This window comes from Lepidochelys olivacea, assembly GCF_965140295.1.
Source record: "Lepidochelys olivacea isolate rLepOli2 genome assembly, chromosome: 24".
Classification (NCBI taxonomy): Eukaryota; Metazoa; Chordata; order Testudines; family Cheloniidae; genus Lepidochelys; species Lepidochelys olivacea.
Window position 1 is genome coordinate 16,163,013 of NC_140434.1, and position 13,141 is coordinate 16,176,153.

At 43.2% G+C, this 13,141-nt stretch overlaps 1 long non-coding RNA gene across 1 annotated transcript; it reads right to left on the reverse strand.

The window, feature by feature from the left end:
- Window positions 1-46: 46 nt before the first annotated feature.
- On the reverse strand, window positions 47-12,646 carry LOC311512260. The gene is made up of 3 exons (XR_014709430.1): window positions 12,428-12,646; window positions 8,417-8,449; window positions 47-85 (listed from the first exon to the last, which is right to left on the reverse strand). It is a non-coding gene; the product is annotated as an uncharacterized lncRNA (long non-coding RNA).
- Between the last annotated feature and the right edge of the window lie 495 nt (window positions 12,647-13,141).

The following is a 13,141-nucleotide window of genomic DNA, read 5'->3' on the forward strand; positions in this document are numbered from 1 at the left end:
GGATCATTATCGAGCAGCACCAGACAGCAAAGTAATTTTGAGTACTCACCAGAGGATAACCTACAGGGGGATGTTCTGGAAACACCTGTAAGGAAATAGAGCAGGATCAAGAAACTCCTTCTCCAATATTATTTCAAGGTTGGTGATTCCTCACAATGGCAATAGCATTACCAGAAAGCTCTACACTAGGAACGCTTTGCCAGTACAGTTCTACCAGTACACTCGTGTGCTTTTGCTGGTATAGCATATTCTCCTCGAAAGGGAAATGAGGCCATGTCTACACTACAGAGCCTATGCCTGCATAGGCCCTTGAGTAGATGCTGCATATGATGACATAAACTTTTTCACACCCCATACAGATGGAGCTATGCCAGCAGAAGTCTGTATTTTAGACATGGCCCCAGAGAGCTCTGCGAAGGGAAACAGCCCCACATCCTTGCTTCACAGGGGTGAGATTAACCTCCTGAATCTGAATATGGGAGCTTCCTTTCTTGACTCTGACCACTCAAGATAAGAATTAGAGCTGGTCAAAAATTTTCCTAATGAATTTTTGTTTAAAAAAAAAAATTCTCAAACTTTTTCCAGAAAATTGATTAATACTTTTAAGAAAATCAGAAATGAAAGCTTTTTGCATTTTTTCATTTACTTTCCCCCATTTTTTTCTTCTTTTCTGGAGCTCTTTGAAAAATTATAAATGTGTAAATTTCAAAGAAAAATAGCATTTCAACTCTATTTGGAAATTGGACCCTGGGGAATCAAATAACAAAATTCCAAACTTGTTTTGTAAAAAGAAAAGGAATACTTGTGGCACCTTAGAGACTAACAAATTTATTAGAGCATAAGCTGTCGTGAGCTACAGCTCACTTCATCAGACGCATACAGTGGAAAATACAGTTGCTAGATTTTATATACACAGTGAACGTGAAACAATGGGTGTTACCATACACACTGTAACGAGAGTGATCAGGGAAGGTGAGATGTTACCAGCAAGAGAGAAAAAAAAACTTTTGTAGTGATAATCAAGGTGTAAGGTCATGTCTGCATTACACTGCATTGCCCCTGCGGAACATTCTGTGCACGCCAACAGAAGGTCTTTTTCCGCCAATATAGGCACTCCACCTCCCCGATGGATGTTCGGTATGCTGATAGACTCACCCTTCTCTTGGTCTAGTTCCGTCTATACGGGGGATTCTCCAGGAAAATAGCTGAGTTGCCCAAGAGGGGTGATTTTTCCACACAGCTAGTTGATATAGCTGCGCTGGCAGAACTTTATAGTGTAGACCAGGCCCAGCAATACCAGCAAAAGCCCAGTTGTGCTGATTACAACTGCAGCTACAGTAGGGAGAGGCTTTTGCCAGCACAGCCGTGTCAGTCAGGAATCAAACCTCTTCACACCCCATTCTATAGAGCTGTGCCAGCAGAAGTGTGTATTTCAGACATGGCCCCAGACAGCTGTGGGATAGAAGACATCCCCTCTACACTTCCTTCTCAGTACTCAGATTGACCCCCAGAATCTGGAATTTGGGAACTCCCTTTCTTCAGTCTGACTTTTCAAGATAAGTATTAGAGCTGGTTCAATTTTTTCAAAGTGAATATTTGTTATAAAATTGTCATTTTTTTTCCAGAGAACAAATTCATTGTTTGATAGAATCAAAAATGAAAAAGTTTGACATTTTTTCATTTACTTCCCCCTCCCCCCGCTTCTTTCTTTTTTACTGGAGCTACTTGAAAAATTATAGAAACTTTTTGGGATTTTTCAATGAAAAATTACATTTCAACTCTATTTCCAAAAATGGATCTTGGGAATCAAATGACACAACTCAGAACTTTTTTGTTTTAGTTTTCATTTATTTCAATAATGTTTCAAAATGCTCGAGCCCGCAAAGAATGAGACCTCCTGAATCACTGACCACTGCTGCACTTGTTGGCCTAAATGTGGAAGGACATGGCAGAGTAAACTGTTGTCAGTCAGTGAGAGCCTCTCTCTGTCTTCTGCACACAAAACACTTTTAACCATACATGTACACATCAAGTCTGAAATTTGGAACAAAAGCTGCTTTTGAGATATCTGAGCACAATAACATCTAGACAGTTTTCTTAATATGTGATGAAAACCCTTCAGCCTCCTCCCCACCCCCGCTGTTACTCAGGATCTTTCTACACTTAAAACGCTACAGCAACACCGTGCAGCGCTAAATTTGCACACTGAAGCACTTCAGTATAAACACTCGCTACCGTGACGGGAGGGGTTCTCCTGTCGCTATAGTTAATCCACATTCCCATGGAGCAGTACCTAGGTTGAGTGTAAAATTCTTCCGGCTAGCTAGCACTGTCTGCAATGAGGATTAGGTCGGGATAGCTGCTACTTTCAGGGGTGTGGATTTTTCATGCTCATGAGAGACATCATGCATCATGCTCATGAGAGACAGAGATATCAATGTGAGTATTCAGGATAGATGGGGCCTCAGACAATTCAAGCTCAGCTACAGGGAATGCCAAGAGATCATCACAGAACAATTCACCATTGGGTAGAGAGAAAAAGGAGACATTTATGTTACTATATCACAGAGAAAATCATCTTTCTAATATAAAGTATTAATCCTAGTAGTACTTTCACTTTTACCAGCAGAGCTTCTACCGGCAAAGCACTGCTTCCCTTTCGGTAAAGGGTGGAGATGGGGGTAAAGGCAGCCATGATTTGGAGCTTAATGTTGGTTTCTGTTTGTTTCTTCCGATTATGAAATCCGCTTTCAGGCTGGGGAGGTTTAGCAGCTCCATTGATACCATGAGTCGTCTATGACGTTACAAGCCTGATTGCGCAAACCCAACACCTTGTTTGTTAAAGAGACCAATGGCCTTTGTCAATGAGGAACGGTCAGAGTTGATTTACCTCCCGGTGTAATATGGCTATATACTCTCCCTAGAGTTTCTGAACATAGTTTTTATGGTGTGGATGGGGTCTGTAATCATAAGTACATAAGAATGGCCATCCTGAGTCAGACCAAAGGTCTATCCAGCCCAGTATCCCATCTACCAACAGTGGCCAATGCCAGGTTCCCCAGAGGGAGTGAACCTAACAGGCAATGATCAAGTGATCTCTCCCTGGCCATCCATCTCCACCCTCTGACAAACAGAGGCTAGGGACACCATTCCTTACCCATACTGGCTAATAGCCATTAATGGACTTAACCTCCATGAATTTATCCAGTTCTCTTTTAAACCCTCTCATAGTCCTAGCCTTCACAACCTCCTCAGGCAGGGAGTTCCACAGGTTGACTGTGTGCTGTGTGAAGAACAACTTCCTTTTATTTGTTTTAAATCTGCTGCCCATTAATTTCATTTGGTGGCCCCTAGTTCTTATATTATGGGAACAAGTAAATAACTTTTCCTTATTCACTTTCTCTAAACCACTCATGATTTTATAGATCTCTATCATATCCCCCCTTAGTCTCCTCTTTTCCAAGCTGAAAAGTCCTAGCGTCTTTAATCTCTCCTCCTATGGGACCCGTTCTAAACCCCTAATCATTTTAGTTGCCCTTCTCTGAACCTTTTCCAATGCCAGTATATCTTTTCTGAGATGAGGAGACAACATCTGTATGCGGTATTCAAGATATTCTCCGTCTTATTCTCTATGCCTTTTTTAATGATTTGTTTGCTTTTTTGACTGCTGCTGCACACTGCATGGATGTCTTCAGAGAACTATCCACAATGACTCCAAGATCTTTTTCCTGATTAGTTGTAGCTAAATTAGCCCCCATCATATTGTATGTATAGTTGGGGTTATTTTTTCCAATATGCATTACTTTACATTTATCCACATTAAATTTCATTTGCCATTTTGTTGCCCAATCACTTAGTTTGGTGAGATCTTTTTAAAGTTCTTCACAGTCTGCTTTGGTCTTAACTATCTTGAGCAGTTTAGTATCATCTGCAAACTTTGCCACCTCATTGTTTACCCCTTTCTCCAGATCATTTATGAATAAATTGAATAGGATTGGTCCTAGGACTGACCCTTGGGGAACACCACTAGTTACCCCTCTCCATTCTGAAAATTTACCATTTATTCCTACCCTTTGTTCCCTGTCTTTTAACCAGTTCTCAATCCATGAGAGGATCTTCCCTCTTATCCCATGACAACTTAATTTACATAAGAGCCTTTGGGGAGGGACCTTGTCAAAGGCTTTCTGAAAATCTAAGTACACTGTGTCCACTGGATCCCCCTTGTCTACATGTTTGTTGACCCCTTCAAAGAACTCTAAGGCCTGGGCTGCACTGGGGGCGGGGGTTCGAACTAAGATACACAACTTCCGCTACGCTATTTGCGTAGCTGAAGTCAAAGTATCTTAGTTTGAGTTACCTGGCCGTCCTCACAGTGGCAAGTCGACCGCGACAGCTCCCCCGTCGACTCCGCTTACTCCTCCTGCCGAGGTGGAGTACAGGCGTCGATTCAGGGATCTATTTATCGCGTCTAGACGTGATTTATCGCGTCTAGACGTGATTTATCGCGTCCCCGATAGATCGATCACTACCCGCCGAGCCGGTGGGTAGTGAAGACGTGCCCTAAAAGGTTAGTAAGACACTATTTCCCTTCACAGAAACCATGTTGACTTTTGCCCAACCATTTATGTTCTTCTATGTGTCTGGACACTTTTACTTTTTACAATTGTTTCAACTAATTTGCCCAGTACTGACGATAGACTAACCGGTGTGTAATTGCTGGGATCACCTCTAGAGCTCTTCTTAAATAGTGGCATTACATTAGCTATCCTCCAGTCATTGGGTACAGAAGCTGATTTAAAGGACAGGTTCCAAACCCTAGTTAATAGTTCCGCAATTTCACATTGGAGTTCTTTCAGAACTCTTGGGTGAATGCCATCTGGTCCTGGTGACTTGTTACTGTTAAGTTTATCAATTAATTCCAAAACCTCCTCTAGTGACACTTCAGTCTGTGACAATTTCTCAGATTTGTCACCTGCAAAAGATGGCTCAGGTTTGAGAATCTTCCAAACATCCTCAGCCGTGAAGACTAAAGCAAAGCATTCATTTAGTTTCTCTGCAATGACTTTATTGTCTTTAAGTTTGTCTGCGGAAAAGGACCTAGGGGTGACAGTGGACGAGAAGCTGGATATGAGTCAGCAGTGTGCCCTTGTTGCCAAGAAGGCCAATGGCATTTTGGGATGTATAAGTAGGGGCATAGCGAGCAGATCGAGGGACGTGATCGTCCCCCTCTATTCGACATTGGTGAGGCCTCATCTGGAGTACTGTGTCCAGTTTTGGGCCCCACACTTCAAGAAGGATGTGGATAAATTGGAGAGAGTCCAGCGAAGGGCAACAAAAATGATTAGGGGACTGGAACACATGAGTTATGAGGAGAGGCTGAGGGAGCTGGGATTGTTTAGCCTGCAGAAGAGAAGAATGAGGGGGGATTTGATAGCTGCTTTCAACTACCTGAAAGGGGGTTCCAAAGAGGATGGCTCTAGACTGTTCTCAATGGTAGCAGATGACAGAACGAGGAGTAATGGTCTCAAGTTGCAGTGGGGGAGGTTTAGATTGGATATTAGGAAAAACTTTTTCACTAAGAGGGTGGTGAAACACTGGAATGCGTTACCTAGGGAGGTGGTAGAATCTCCTTCCTTAGAGGTTTTTAAGGTCAGGCTTGACAAAGCCCTGGCTGGGATGATTTAACTGGGAATTGGTCCTGCTTTGAGCAGGGGGTTGGACTAGATACCTCCTGAGGTCCCTTCCAACCCTGATATTCTATGATTCTATGATTCTAAGTGCTCCTTTTGTATCTCAATCGTCCAGGGGTCCCACTGGTTGTTTAGCAGGCTTCCTGCTTCTGATGTACTTAAAAAACATTTTGTTCTTACCTTTTGAGTTTTTGGCTAGTTGTTCTTCAAACTCCTTTTTGGCTTTTCTTATTACATTTTTACACTTAATTTGGCATAGTTTATGCTCCTTTCTATTTACCTCACTAGGATTTGCCTTCCACTTTTTAAAAGATGCCTTTTTATCTCTCACTGCTTCTTCTACATGGTTGTTAAGCCACAGAGGCTCTTTTTTAGTTCTTTTACTGTGTTTTTTAATTTGGATTTACATTTAAGTTGGGCCTCTATTATGGTGTCTTTGAAAAGTGTCCATGCAGCTTGCAGGGATTTCACTCTATTCACTCTACCTTTTAATTTCTGTTTAACGAACCCCCTCATTTTTGAATAGTTCCCTTTTCTGAAATTAAATGCCATAGTGTTGGGCTCTTGACGTGTTCTTCCCACCACAGGAATGTTAAATGTTAGTGGATTATGGTCACTGTTTCCAAGCGGTCCTGTTATAGTTCCCTCTTGGACCAGATCCTGCGCCCCACTCAGGACTAGATCGAGAGTTGCCTCTCCCCTGGTGGGTTCCTGTACCAGCTGCTCCAAGAAGCCGCCATTTAAAGGATCGAGAAATTTTGTCTCTGCATTTCGTCCTGAGGTGACATGGACCCAGTCAACATGGGGATAATTGAAATCCCCCACTATTAGTGAGTTCTTTGTTTTGGCAGCCTCTCTAATCTCCCTTAGCATTTCATCATCACTATCGCTGTCCTGGTCAGGTGGTCGATAATAGATCCCTACTGTTATATTCTTATTAGAGCCTGGAATTACTATCCAGAGAGATTCTATGGAACATGTGGATTCATTTAAGATTTTTACTTCATTTGATTCTACATTTTCTCCCCCTCCCCCCCCCCACCCCCGCACGACCTGTTCTGTCCTTCCAATATATATTGTACCCCGGAATGATTGTGTCCCATTGATTGTCCTCATTCCACCAATTTTCCGTGATGCCTATTATGTAAATATCCTCCTTTAACACGAGGCACTCTAGTTCACCCATCTTATTATTTAGACTTCTAGCATTTGTGTACAAGCACTTTAAAAACTTGTCACTGTTTATTTGTCTGCCCTTTTCTGATGTGTCAGATTCTTTTTTATGTGACTGTTTCTCATCTGATCTGGCCCCTACTTTATCCTCTTCCATCCTCTCCTCCCGACTAAAACCTAGAGAATCTCTATCAATAGACCCTCCTGTAAGAGAAGTCTCTGTCCGATCCACGTGCTCCTCTGCAGCAATCGGCTTTCCCCCCGCCCCCATCTCTTAACATTAAAAAGGTTGCAGAGCAATTTTTAAACTAAGTGCCAGCCGTCTGGATCCACCTTGGTTTAGGTGGAACCCATCCTTCCTGTATAGGCTCCCCCCATCCCAAAAGTTTCCCCAGTTCCTAATAAATCTAAACCCTGCCTCTCTACACCGTCATCTCATCCACGCATTGAGACTCTGAAGCTCTGCCTGCCTACCTGGCCCTGCACGTGGAAGCATTTCTGAGAATGCCACCACAGAGGTCCTGGATTTCAGTCTCTTTCCTACCAGCCTAAATTTGCCCTCCAGGACGTCTCTCCTCCCCTTCCCTGTGTCACTGGTACCTACATGTACCACGACCACTGGCTCCTCCCCAGCACTGCACATAAGTCTGTCTAGATGCCTCGAGAGAAATCATAGCTGGCCCTATGACCACCACCTGAAACTCCAGATTCTGAACATGATGGGAAGCCAGATGAATAAAAGAGAGACTAGGATTGCCAGGGATCTCTCACTTCATAGATTTGCTAACCCTAACCGTGAAGGGAATGGGCTTCCGCCATTTAATCTGGCCTCTGTCTGTTAAAAGTATCAGGCTAATAGAACAGACTCTTGAAGCAAAAGGAACTTGCAGTACTCACAGGCAGAGCATCACTGACGCGGCTCACCCCTGCCCTGCCTCCAATGGAGCGACCTCGGTTTAGCCTGGACCATGAACTCCGACACAGGAATGTTGATTTACATCCATTTGGAATCTGGCCCGTTGACTCCAATGAAGCTACGGATAAGTTACACCAGAAGGGGATCTGGCCCTGCTGACTTTACTGGAGCAATGGTTGATTTACCCCTGTTGTTCTGTCTCCACTTACTTTGATAGAGCAACACTAATTTACACCAGCTTGGGATCTGCTCCCTTGTAGAGATGAGGCCATGTACGGGATTGCCCATGGTGACACTATGATCTGCAGTCTCTCGGATGCAGAATGACAGAATTCTCCATATATCACAGCTCCCAGTATGTATGACTCCACCTGGGAAGTGATTATAATGAACAGAGCCCACAGTAACCCAGCAAATTGTCTACTTTTATGCTGGGAGACTTGAACCTGCAAAGAACGCTTGGATTGACACTTACATGCCCCATGGGACTTGGAAGTCCATTGCTTTGTGTTTTGCACCAGTCTTTGAACATGTGTCCAGGATACTCCAGTTGACTCTGAATCTCAGGGTTCGGGCTTGCGAAGAGGTACTGAGATAATATGACAGCCTGACAATAAAGTAAATCTAGAGTACTCACCGAAACAGCTTCTTCAAATGGAGTCTCGACATCCTGTAAGGAGATAGTTAGGAGTTATTTCACCCTGCTCCTTCTCCAGTATCATTTCAATGTAGCTGATTCCTCACAATGGCAATAGCTTTCCCAGGTCAGTTCTACACAAGGAGTGCTTGGCCAGTGTGGCTCTACCGGTAGACTAGTGGGCTTTTGCCAGTATAGCATGTTCCCCCCAAAGCCAAATAAGGTCATGTCTGCATTACGCTGCATTGCCCCGATGGAACATGCTGTGCACGCCAACAGAAGGTCTTTTTCTGCCAATATCAGCACTCCACCTCCCCGATGGATGTTCGGTATGCTGACAGAATCACCTTCTCTTGGTCTAGTTCCGTCTATACGGGGGATTCTCCAGGAAAATAGCCATGTTTCCCAAGAGGGGTGATTTTTGCACACAGCTCGTTGATATAGCTGTGCTGACAGAACTTTATAGTGTAGACCAGGCTCAACCATACCAGCAAAAGCCCAGTTGTGCTGATTACAACTGCAGCTACAGTAGGGAGAGGCTTTTGCCAGCACAGCCGTGTCAGTCAGGAATCAAACCTCCTCACACCCCATACTATAGAGCTGTGCCAGCAGAAGTGTGTATTTCAGACATGGCCCCAGACAGCTCTGCGATGGGAAACAGCCCTCCTACACTTCCTTCTCAGTACTCAGATTGACCCCCAGAATCTGGAATTTGAGAACTAAGTCCCTTTCTTGAGTCTGACTTTTCACTATAAGAATTAGAGCTGGTTAAATGTTTCAAAATGAATTTTTGTAAAAATATTGTCATTTTGTTTTGCAAAATCAGAAATGAAAAGAATTTGTGGTTTTTTTATTTATTCCCCCCCCCTTCATCTTTTCTGGAGCTGTTTGAAAAATTATAAGTGTGTTTTGGGGACATTTCAAAGAAAAATAGCATTTCAAATCTATTTGCAAAAATGGGTCTGAGGAATCAAAGAACAAACCTCAAAACTTTTTTCTTTTTCTTTTTCATTATTTTTATGGAAAAATTGGGGGAAAAGGTGGCTAGAAAATTATGTAATAGAACTCATGCCTTTTTTTCTTTTTAGTTTTCATTATTTTCGTTGAAAAAAACAGAAGAAACAAATTTTTCCATCAAATTTTTCTTTTAAAAAAAATCATTTTTAGTTAAAAATAAAATAGATTAGTGACAAATTTCAAGTAGTTCTACATTTTTCTCCTTTCAAAAATGACTGAGCATCCTGTTTGTTGTTTTCAAAAAATATAGAACGTGGAGGGAAGAGTTGATTGCACAGCTGAAACTGTTCAGCACTTTTGGGAATCAAGTCCAAATCGTCAGTGATTGCGCCCCCAAAGAATGAGATCTGCAGGTTTTGCTAACTGTGTGAGGGAAATGGCATGATAAGCTATTGTCAATTGGTGAGGGCCTCTCTATATCTCCGGCACACAAACCTCTTAGAACCATATGTAAACACTGAAGCTGAAGATTGGAACAATAGTTGCTTTTGTAATATCTAAGCACAATAATGGATCCAAAACATTTTCTGAATAAGCAAGGAAATCCCTCTAATCTTCTCCCCTCACTACACCGAGACAATTCCAACTCAGCTACAGGGAATGCTAAGATACTGTCCCTGAGCAATTCACCTTTGGACAGAGAGGAAAGGGGAGACATTTCAGATCGTATTTCACAGAGAAAATCATCATTATAATAGAAAGGTCCAACTTATGACATTCTCCTAAGCAAAGTAGGGAAATATGATCTAGGTGAAATTGGTATAATGTGTGTGCACAACTGGTTGAAAGGCTGGGTAACGGTGGTTCTCTGTCAAGCTGGGTGGACGTATCTAGTGGCGTTCTGCAGTGGTCACTCCTGGGTCTGATACTATTCCATATTTTCATTAATGACTTGGATAATGGGGTGGAGAACACACTTATAAAATGTGCAGATGATACCAAGCTGGGAGGAGTTGCAAGCAGAGGGTTAGAATTCAAAACAACCTTAACATATTGGAGAATTGGACCAAAAGCATCTAGATGAAATTCAATAGACAAGTGCAAAGTACTTCTCTTAGGAAAGAAAAAAACAAATGTACAGCTACAAAAGAGGGAATAACTGGCTAGGTGGTAATACCCGGAAAAGGATCAGGTGGTTATTGTGAGTCACAAATTGAATATGAGTCAACATGTGATACAGATGTAAAAGAGGCTATTATCATTCTGGGATATATTAACAGGAGTGGTGAATGTAAGACACAGGAAGTAATTGTTCCATTGTGCTCAGCACTGGGGAGGCTTCTGTTGGAGCCGTGTTTTCAGTTCTGGGCGCTACACTTTAGGAAAGATGTAAACAAATCGGAGAGTCCAGAGGAAAGCAACAAAAATGGTAAAAGGTTTCGAAAATGTGGCCTGTGAGGAGAGGTTAAAAAATGGGGCATGTTTAGTATTGAGACAAGAGGACTGAGGAGGGGGACCTGATAACAGTCTTCAAATATATTAAGGGTTGTTCTAAAGAGGACTGTGATCAACTGTTCTCTGTGTCCACTGAAGATAGGGCAAAAAGGAGGGGGCTTAATTGCAGCAAGGGAGATTTTGACTCGATATTAAAAAGAACTTTCTAACTCTAAGGGTAATTAAACTCTTGAGTAGGCTTGTGGAATCCCCATCATTGCACGTTTTTAAGAAAACTTTGGACACCACCTGTCAGGGATGGTTTAGGTTTCTTGGTTCTGCCTCAGTGCAGGGAGCTGGACATGATGACTTCTTGCGGTCCCTTCCAGCTCTACATTTCTATTATTTTACAAAAGTCATCGTTATGACAAATAGTATGTCACTCCTAGCAGTGCTTTCATTGTTACCAGCAGCACTCCTATGGGCAGAGAGATGCTTCCCTTGGGCAAAGGACAGAGATGAGGGGAATGGCAGCCATGATCTGGACTTCCATCATCGCTTCCGTTCAGCTCTTCCAGATGAGCAAGTCCCCATTGTGGCTGGGGAGTTTAGCAGCTGTATTTATCCCCTGTGTCATATCTGACACTACAAGCCTGATTGCTCCAACCCAATCCCTGGATTGTCAAAGAGATCAATAGTCTTCATTAAACTAAAAAGGTCAGGACCATCGTATTAGTCCTTCTGCAATATGGCTGTATGATGTCCCTAGAGTTTCTGATTACAGCCTTTGTGGTGTGGAAAGTGGGGGAGGTTTAGATTGGATATTAGGAAAAACTTTTTCACTAAGAGGGTGGTGAAACACTGGAATGCGTTACCTAGGGAGGTGGTAGAATCTCCTTCCTTAGAGGTTTTTAAGGTCAGGCTTGACAAAGCCCTGGCTGGGATGATTTAACTGGGAATTGGTCCTGCTTTGAGCAGGGGGTTGGACTAGATGACCTTCTGGGGTCCCTTCCAACCCTGATATTCTATGATTCTATGATTCTATGGAAAGGGGCTGTAACCAAAGCATCCTCTGTTATTTTCAAACATTTTAGAGAATGGGGTGGGGAGTCGGGGAGGGGGGTTCTTTGCACAGCCCAGGATGTTCAGCACTTTTGGGAATCAAGATCAAGTCATCTCTGCTTGAGCCTCTAAAGAATGAGACCCCACCCCCAGCCCATATCGCTGACCACTGGGCCACAAGTTGGCCAAATGTGTGGTGGAAATGGCATAGTAAGCTAATGTCAATCAGTGAGGACCTCTCTATTTCTCCAGCACGCAAACCACTTTGAACCATATGTACACATTGAATCTGAACTTTGGAACAAAATGCGCTTTGGGGATATCGAAGCATAATAACAGATCTAAAGAATTTTCCAAATAAGTGAGGAAAACCCTTTAATCTTCTCCCCCCATTACTGTACTCGGCCAATTCAAACTCAGCACAGTGCTAAGACACTGTCCAAGAACAATTCACCTTTGGGCAGAGAGGAAAGTGGAGCCATTTCAGATCCCATTTCACAGAGAAAACCAGCATTATAATAGAAAGTATTATACTGCTCGTAGTGATCGCATCCTTACCTGTGCGCTGACCTGCTGCGCGCTGCTTCTCTTTGGGGAAAGGATGGTGACGAGGAGAATGGCAGCCACAATCTGGAGCTTCATCTTGGCTGCTGAAAGATTCTTCCAGGTCCTGATATCCCCAGTGTGCAGCTCGAGGGTTTAGCATCTATATTTATACCATGTGTGGTACGTGACATTACAAGCTTGATTGCCCAAACTCCATGCCCGCATTGTCAAGGAGACCAATCACCTTTATCAATAAGGAAAGGTCAGACAGCTCATTTATCACCAAAACTCACCCTGTGGAATCTGATTTCTGCTTCCAAAGGCCAGGATCCAACTTCAGCTGGAAAAATAAACTGTTGTTCTCCCTAAACTTATCAAAGTGACTTATTTTTTCCTTTCTGGCATGGAGAGGCAGAACCTGCTTTATCTTTCTAATCTGCCCCAATCCCCATGCCCACCGTTTCTGCTAACTAATCAACTAGCCCATCCCTAGCCCTGCAGCCTCTCAGTTTCCCCTGCGCTCTACGGGCTGTTCCCTTGAAGGGGCCACGAGCCTGATCTTACCCTACTCTCTCAAGCGCAGTATCTTGCGCCACTGGTTCTGCCCAGTGGAACCAACAAGTCTCTCTTTACCCTCCCATGATTGCCCAGACTTTGCAGCCTGCAACTCCTGCCACTTTATTGTCTCGTTCAGGTCATGAACATTTCTTCTTTCCCTCTGCGAAA